Source organism: Castor canadensis, chromosome 6 (genome assembly GCF_047511655.1).
Source record: "Castor canadensis chromosome 6, mCasCan1.hap1v2, whole genome shotgun sequence".
NCBI lineage: Eukaryota > Metazoa > Chordata > Mammalia > Rodentia > Castoridae > Castor > Castor canadensis.
Genome location: NC_133391.1, coordinates 43,055,359 through 43,063,074, shown reverse-complemented (window position 1 = coordinate 43,063,074; position 7,716 = coordinate 43,055,359). Strand labels below are relative to the sequence as shown.

The 7,716-nt window shown below is 47.2% G+C and overlaps 1 long non-coding RNA gene across 1 annotated transcript; it reads left to right on the top strand.

Moving 5' to 3' along the window:
* Nucleotides 1-30: 30 nt before the first annotated feature.
* On the top strand, nucleotides 31-1,130 carry LOC141424089 (uncharacterized). The gene is made up of 2 exons (XR_012448928.1): nucleotides 31-717; nucleotides 814-1,130. It is a non-coding gene; the product is annotated as an uncharacterized lncRNA (long non-coding RNA).
* Nucleotides 1,131-7,716: the final 6,586 nt, after the last annotated feature.

Below are 7,716 nucleotides of genomic sequence, written 5' to 3'. Positions count from 1 at the left end.
TGCGCATGCGTGAACGCGCACGCAGAGAGAGGCGCGCATGCGCAGCAGGGCGCCGGAAGTCCCGTCCCCGGGCTCCCTGCTGATCCCAGGGAGAGTACGAGGACTCTATTTCCCAAAAGGCTATGCGACACTAGGTTTAGGGAGCGTGGTAGAAATCTCCACTTCGTCTAGCCGCTCAGAGGCACTGTTTTAGAAGCAATGGCCTCCGGAAGCCCCTCACACTCACTTTTACACTTGGTTTCGCTCCCTTAAGCTCCAAGAACTAGCAGCCTGTTTGCGTGCTGGTCCCAAGTCCTCTGATAGATTAAGACCCTTTGGTTAGAACCGAGATTTGACATATCGTAGGAAAGGAAAGAGTGTGTTGTGTTCTCTTCACTAAAATACTCGATGTTTCACACGTACGAGGGCACACCGAGGGCTCTGAGATGGAGCTAGACCTTCTAGGAAGGGTACGGAGAGTGGGTGGCCTGGGGCCCTAAGGGAGACGCAGGCTTCAGCGCCAGATGGCACTTATTGCTGGGTGACTGGGAAAACTTCCTGGGCCTCAGTTTCCTTATCTAAGAAGAGGGGGGAACTAAGGGTAAAATCGTCCTCTTATATCGTCCCAGCATCCCTTCCTGACAAGGTATAACCTTGTTGCGCCTGGAAAAAGAGAAAGATTTAAAAGAACCAACTCTGTGATCACAGAGCAAGCAACGACCAAAAATCTGGGAGGCAGTAAGTGTATTTGCGTATATAAATATGTACATTTATAAGCACACAATGTAGCAACGCTTCTTCTTCTTCTTCTTTTTTGTTTTTTCTTTTTGGCAGTACCGGGGTTTGAACTCAGGACTTCCCACTTGCTAGGAAACACTGAAACAATGCAAATGCTGGAACTGCTGGAATGTCGAGATAACAACACGCATACCTGCTCAACCCTAATGGCCTCCCCGCTAATGTCCAACGCCTCCCCCATCCTCTTTCCCAACCACCCCAACCCATCCCCCTCCAGCCTCCCTCTTCCCACCACGGAATGTTTAAAATCCCCAGCCTGTAAGAAAGGCGTGCTCTCGCCCCTCTCTGAGTGTTACTCTGCTGGCTGAGGGTCCCTCTCAGGTCTCCTCTCCCTAATAAAGGCCTGCTGCTTACGAAGGTCGCAGATGTGATTCTTTTCCACTTCTTCACTTTCCTTTCACTTTTTGCTCCGGTGACAGGGTTCTTCCTTTTGGCTTAGGACCATGAGTGTTCTAAGTCTCCTGCTGTCGCTGGAATGACAGGCTCCTGCCACCACATCCACCTTTTGCTTTTTTCCATTGAGATGGGGTCTTGGAAACTTTTTTGGCCAGGCTGGCCTGGAATCATTGTCCTCCCTATCTCAGCCTCCCAAGTGGCTAGTATTACAGGCGTGAGCCACCAACGCAGAGCTTCGTTCTTTCTTAAGACTGATTAATATTCCACTGTATGTTGAAATCAGTTTTGTCTATACACTCCATCCATGGGCATTTGTGTTTTTACCTTTTGGCCGTGGTGAATAAGGGTGTTGTGAACATTTGCATCAAGAGCTTGTTTGAGAATCTGTTTTCAGTACTGCTGGGTACACAGCCAGGAGTAAATTGCTGCATTATATGTTTACTCTATGTTCAACTTTTGTTTTTTTGGTGGTACTGAGGTTTGAACTCAGGGCTTCACACTTGCTAGGTGGGCGCTCTACTGCTTGAGCCATGCCTCCAGCCCTGTGTTTAACTTTTTGAGGAACCAAAAAGAGGCTGCACCATGTCACATTCCCAGCAGCAATGCTAATGGACTTCACTTTCTCTACATCCTTGCTAGCAGTTATTATTTTGTTTTATTATAGCTCCCTCTTAGGTATGAAGTGCTACCACATTGTGATTTTGTTTGACATTCCTTCATCAATTTTGCATCCTTCTTGCAAATGTCTCACCCAAAGTTGTAATGTGGCAGGGAGGAGGGCCAGAAGAGAAACAGACAGGCTGTGTTCTAAGGAGACAGGGGGAGAGGATGGCAAAGCAGAGAGATAAAACTTAAAGAATTAAAACATGAAGGTCACATAGCACTGGGGGAATGAAATAGCCAATGGAGTCACATGCAGCCATACGTGGGTTGGGCTTTGCTTTTTGCTTTTTTAACCTGCTTGGAAGGGAATATAAGGTGAGACCCCTTTGTTCCCGGGGTTCAGCCTTTGGACATGAGTCCGCTGGGTCTGTGTCATCAGCACAATAAACATTGCTTTGTGCTAATCTGCCTCAGAGTCCCCTATCTCAGCTCGTAATTTCCCACAACAGTAAAGCAATTCATTATTGTTTTTGCATTCATTTTTATCAACTTTTTTTTGAAGTGCTGGGGCTTAAACTCAGAGCCTTATGCATCCTAGGCAAGTGCTCTACCACTGACCTACAGTTCCTAGCCAAATGTTTATTATATTTTAAGTTTTTATGACATAGAATTTGTTTTCTGGTCTGGAGATGTGGCTCATATGGTACAGAGCTTGCCTTGCTCAAAGCCCAGTACTTCAAAAAAAAAATTCTCATCATGTTCTCAGAGAGGTAAGAGGAGATCCTGTATCCATGAAACAAGAACAGGGCACTATAAAAAAAAAAGGAACATTCAGACAAATTATTTAATAAGAAAGTCAAGATAATAAAGGAAAATATAAGTTGATGGTTTGGAAGCAAAATTGAGTCAATCTTTCAGAATATTTGAGGACCAATTCAATAAGTGAATAAAATTATTTCCAAAAAGAACAGCAGGTGGGAACAGGAACAGAAAATCGCCAATGGAATAATTTGGGGATAGTTTCTAAGACTGAGAAATAGAAATTTCTGAAATAAAGTGACCCATCACATACACAGTGAAAGGAATGGGAAAACAGTGACAATAATTTTGAATTTTGGGATATTGGGGACAAAAAAGCAGATATGCCAAGCCATGGTTTTTTCCTTTTTGAGATAGGGTCTTGTAATGTAGCCCAGGCTGGTCTTGAGCTCACGATTCTCCTGGCTTAGCCTCCCAAGTGCTGAGATTGCGAGTGTGTACAATCCCACTGGCTGCCATGATTTTTTTTTCATGTGAACTTACTCCATCTGCCTTTGTCTTCCCAATTTCTCTGTAAGCTGCCCGAGTGTCAGTGCCTTGGAGACAGGAACATCTTCAGTCTTGTTGATGCCTGTGTCCAGCAGCTTGTAAGGTCCTGACACACTGGCACATAGCAAGTCAACAGTTAAAGTTTGTAGATTGAGCATCACACAAGTAGCTGGCCTAGAAGCTGGGAGCAAACCCCATATCAAACCTTCAGACAGCAAAATAGGGCTTGGAAGGGAAGAGTTGCTGCCATGAATTCTGTGAACAAAAGGTACAAGGAGGGACAGGCATAGCCCCAAAATTAGGCTTAGAGGAGGCAGAGGCTCCATCCCTAACTCTGCTCTCTCAGGTATCACAAGATTCCTCACCTGGAAGGAGCACCAAGGGGATCTTGGAGAGAGAGGTCACATGACTGGCACCTGACAGACCAGCAGAGACCATCCTCTCTGTTCTGTCATTGGCTAAGATCCAGGCAGGTGACCAATCAGGTTCCATAAGTCAGACTGCAGTGGTGGGACCATAGGGGAGGGAGATGCTTAGACAGTTGCTGTCATCTTGTCCTCTTAAAGGCAGAGAGCACACTAGAATGCTAGGCGCAGAGAGGGGTGAAGCAGGGCCATGAGGTCAGGACACCCGATTCCTGACATGGACACTCAGCACCCCGGTACAGCCATACCTGACATCATATGCACTTAGACACATAGTATTTTGTTTTTGTTTTTTTGCAGTACTGGGGATTGAGCTCAGCCTTGTGCTTAATGGACAAATGCTCCCCCACTGGTGCGACACTTCAAGTACTTTTGCTTTTAGTTTTCTCAGAAAAGGTCTCATGCTAATTGTGTTCAGGCTGGCCTTGAACTCATATTCCTCCTGCCTCAGCCTCTCCAGTACCTGGGACAACAGCATGAGTGAGCACGAACAAACCCACCTAGACTTCATTGTTTTCTATTTCCTTCGTCCTCCTTTTTTTGCTTTGGCGGTCTAAACCACTTTGCTCCATTGGCTACCCTAAATTCTGCCTAGCCAAGGGAGGACGCTGCACTGCACAGGCATGAATTTAGGATTGCCCACTCTTCAGTGAGGTAATGTGTATAAAAGTTTCCCCTTCTTTTTGTATTGAATCTTTTGTGAATAGTCAGTGTCTTTCTTGATTCCTGTAAACTTTTTTGATTGAATGTGTATTTTGGGTGAAATGAGTTCAACCAGCCCTGCTCACATGGGGTCATGACTTGCATGGAATTTCTTTGTCCTTTCACTTAGGAGCTTTTTGTGTCTTTGATCTAATGTGAGTCTCTTGGGCTGGGCGTGTGTGCCTCTAGGAGTGGAGCACTTGCCTAACCTGCATAGGTATAATCCCTAGAATTCAACAATTGTATGTATATAATTATTTTATATACAAACATAATTGTTTTATATATATATAAGAAAGAAGGGAGGAAGGAAGGAGGGATGGAAGGAAGGAAGAAAGAAAAAGAAAAAGAAAATGAGGTAAGTTTCTTGCAGATAGCAAGCAGGGAGGTGTGTTCTGTTCATGTTGGCATGCTCTATCCTTTGATTGTAGAGTCTGTTCCATTTCTATTGAAAGCAATTCCTGCTAAGGAAGGACTTCAGTCCTTTTGTTGTTTTTTTCCATATGCCTATGGCCTTTGTGTCCCTCATTTTCTGTTCTTCTACCTCTTTTGTGGATTTGTGTACTGAATAATTTATTTCCACCCATTTTCTTTTGTGTATGTTCTATAGGGACTCACGGGGGTTCCATTTAACAGGAAAAAGTGATACCCCTCTGATGTGAACCTATAGCAGTGCAAATCAATCAGTAACATAAAAAAGGCTGCTCCAGTCCCACTCCCTCAGTGGCTGATGTCATAATTATATGTTCATGTATTGTGTGTTAACTGGCACAGACTGATACTTTTTTATCAGTCCTAACCATAGAGAAACAAAAATGTACTAGCATTTAAATTTCATTTATATATGTATTTCCCTTTTTTGGTGATACCGGGGTTTGAACTCAGGGCTTCTCATTTGGTAGGCAGGCACTTTAGAGATTGATCCACAATGATAACAGTTTACTTATTTTTGAAATATGGTCGTTCAATGTGTCAAACTCACAACCCTCCTGCTTCAGACTCCCCAGTGCTGGGATTACAGGCATGAACTGCCACAACCAGCTAGTACTAGCTGTTATATTTGTCATGGGAAATAATTAGGCCATGAGGTTCCTGACACATGGACAGTGTGTGTGCCTTTAGAGAAAAGCTTGAGGGGCTGGGTTCAACCCTTCCACCCACTCATCCTGGGAGGACACACAACAAGATGCCACGTCACAGGGGAGAGCTTGAACTCTCCACACAATGAACTTCCCTGGCACCTTGACCCTGACTCGCCAACATGCAGAAGTGTGAGAAATCCATTCCTGTTGATTCTAAGGTATTTTGTTAGAGCAGGATGAAGGGACAGAGACCCCTGGAATGCCTCCATTACTCAATCCACTCTTCCTGTCTGTAGGGCTCTTCGGTGACAGTTGTTTCCTTCATCACTCTGAATGTAGCTACCCACTGGCTTCTGGGGACCAGAGTGTCTGATGAGGGACCTGATGGGGATCTTATGGGGCTTTTAGGATGAAATCTCTCTTCCTGTCAGGTGCATGAATGTTAATAGCATGCTCTAATAGCAGAAAAAGCTCCAAAGTGAAAGGACAAAGAGTATCCTAGTTAGTAACTGGTGTCTTAGGGAATAGAGGTTTCTTAGCGAATCACAATGCAGTGAGATGTGATTGTCCTTTGGACACCAATGGATCCACATAAAAATAAATGAAGCCAAGTGCTGGTGGCTGATGCTTATAATCCTAGCTACTGAGAGGCCGAGATAAGGAGGACCATGGTTCTAAGTCATGTAAGTACTGGGTGCTTACCCCTTCGCCTGGGGCTCTGCCACTGGATGCCTATTTGGAAATTCATGGCAAAGCTTCGACCCACATTTTCCTCCAGCTGTTCCCAAGTTTCTGTCTTAACTAAGGTCTCTGGTCCATTTTGAGTTCTTTCTGCACAGGGTGAGAGATGGGGACCTGCTTGCAGCCCCAGTGTGGATGTCGAGTTTTGCCAGCACCATGTGTGAAGGGCCATCTTTCTTCCAAAGTATGTCTTCGGCTCCTCTGTCAAGAATCTCGTGGCCATCGCTTCGTGGACGTCCTTCTGGGTCTTCTCTTCTCTCTCCCAGGTCGCCCAAGTGTGGGAGAAGGGGTCTTCTGGATTACATGTGAGCACCGCCGTCTCGGTGTGAGAGCTGTCGACATGACTGACCAGAGGCACCGCCCGAGCTGAAGTGAGAGTAAGACACCAGTTCTTCATCTGATGGCAGAAAGCCTACTGCCACTGTTAGTTTCCTCCTGGGAAGTGGGGCACAGTTTCTAAAACAAGTGCCCCCCTGCACAGATTCCTCCTTGCTGCCTGTAAGTATACGGACACATAACCAATGGGTGGTGGCCTAGGCAGGCCAGCATGTGCCGGTCCCCACTGCTCTGTAAGGGCCCCAAGTAAAACTCATTCATGGACAAGCAGCCTGCCCACCTGCCTCATGGCCCTAACCGTGGTGGAGCCACTTCCACGTTCAACTCAGAGACACGGGCAAGCGGGAAACCCAGCTCCTGCTCTGGGTGGGCTGTGTGCATCTCTCTGCCTTCCCAGGGTGCAACTCGGCCTGCATGTCTGAGGACTTGAGTGCGGTTTCTGTTCTGTGGCTGCCTCTGCCCAGGACTTCTGGATCTCCAGCCCCCACCAGGGAATGGAATCAGCGTGCATTTCCACCGACAGTCATAGGAAGGTAAGTGGGAGGGGGTCCCACACAGACCCATAGACATGAAGACCCCCTTCTGTGCACCTGCAAATTTCCCAAGCAGGCGTCATGGGGTCCTGCCTCTGCAGCAGGATGAGAGAAATAGGAGGTGTGGGGGTGGGGAGACCCTTCTGTCATGTCTCCTTTGCCTCAATTTCCTTATGTGAATCAAGGGCACTGACCACTTCCCTCCCGAGGATTCACCCTGAGCCCGCTGCCTGCCCCATGCCTCATATTCCATAGGTGCCCACTAGCTACCACCTGAATAGAGACGGTGCCAGCCCAGCTGGTCAGTGTGCCATGTCTCTCAGGACTTTAAAGGCTGAACGCTGAGTTCGGCCATCCTGGAGCAGGAGCTGAGGCGGTATTGCTGTGCAGATGAGAGACTTGGGTGGGGAAGGTGGGTTGTCCCAGACGTGGACCCTGGGAGGTCACAGCTCACACTGTGACAACGGAACCATTCCATCTACTTGCCACTGACGGGGCAGCTGTGTGTCCACAGGTTCCAGAGAAGTGAGCACTAAGGTGGGGGTGACAGGGAAGCCCCCTCGCAGCGTCGGGTCAGCAGGCTCGGTTGAAGGAAAGCCTTCATCACAGGGTTTCAGGCAGGGACGCTGAGGGGGACAGCTGCCATCATTGCCCTGTCCCCGATCCTGTGACATTTCACAGCCAGCTCTCTAAGCATGCTGGAAGTCTAGAGGAGAGGCTTGAGCCACAGCCAAAACAAAAGGAGCCTCACTGCAGTTTCTCAACAAACTAAAACCACCTGTTCCCCCAGGTGGCCTGCTGAGTGTCCTGGGT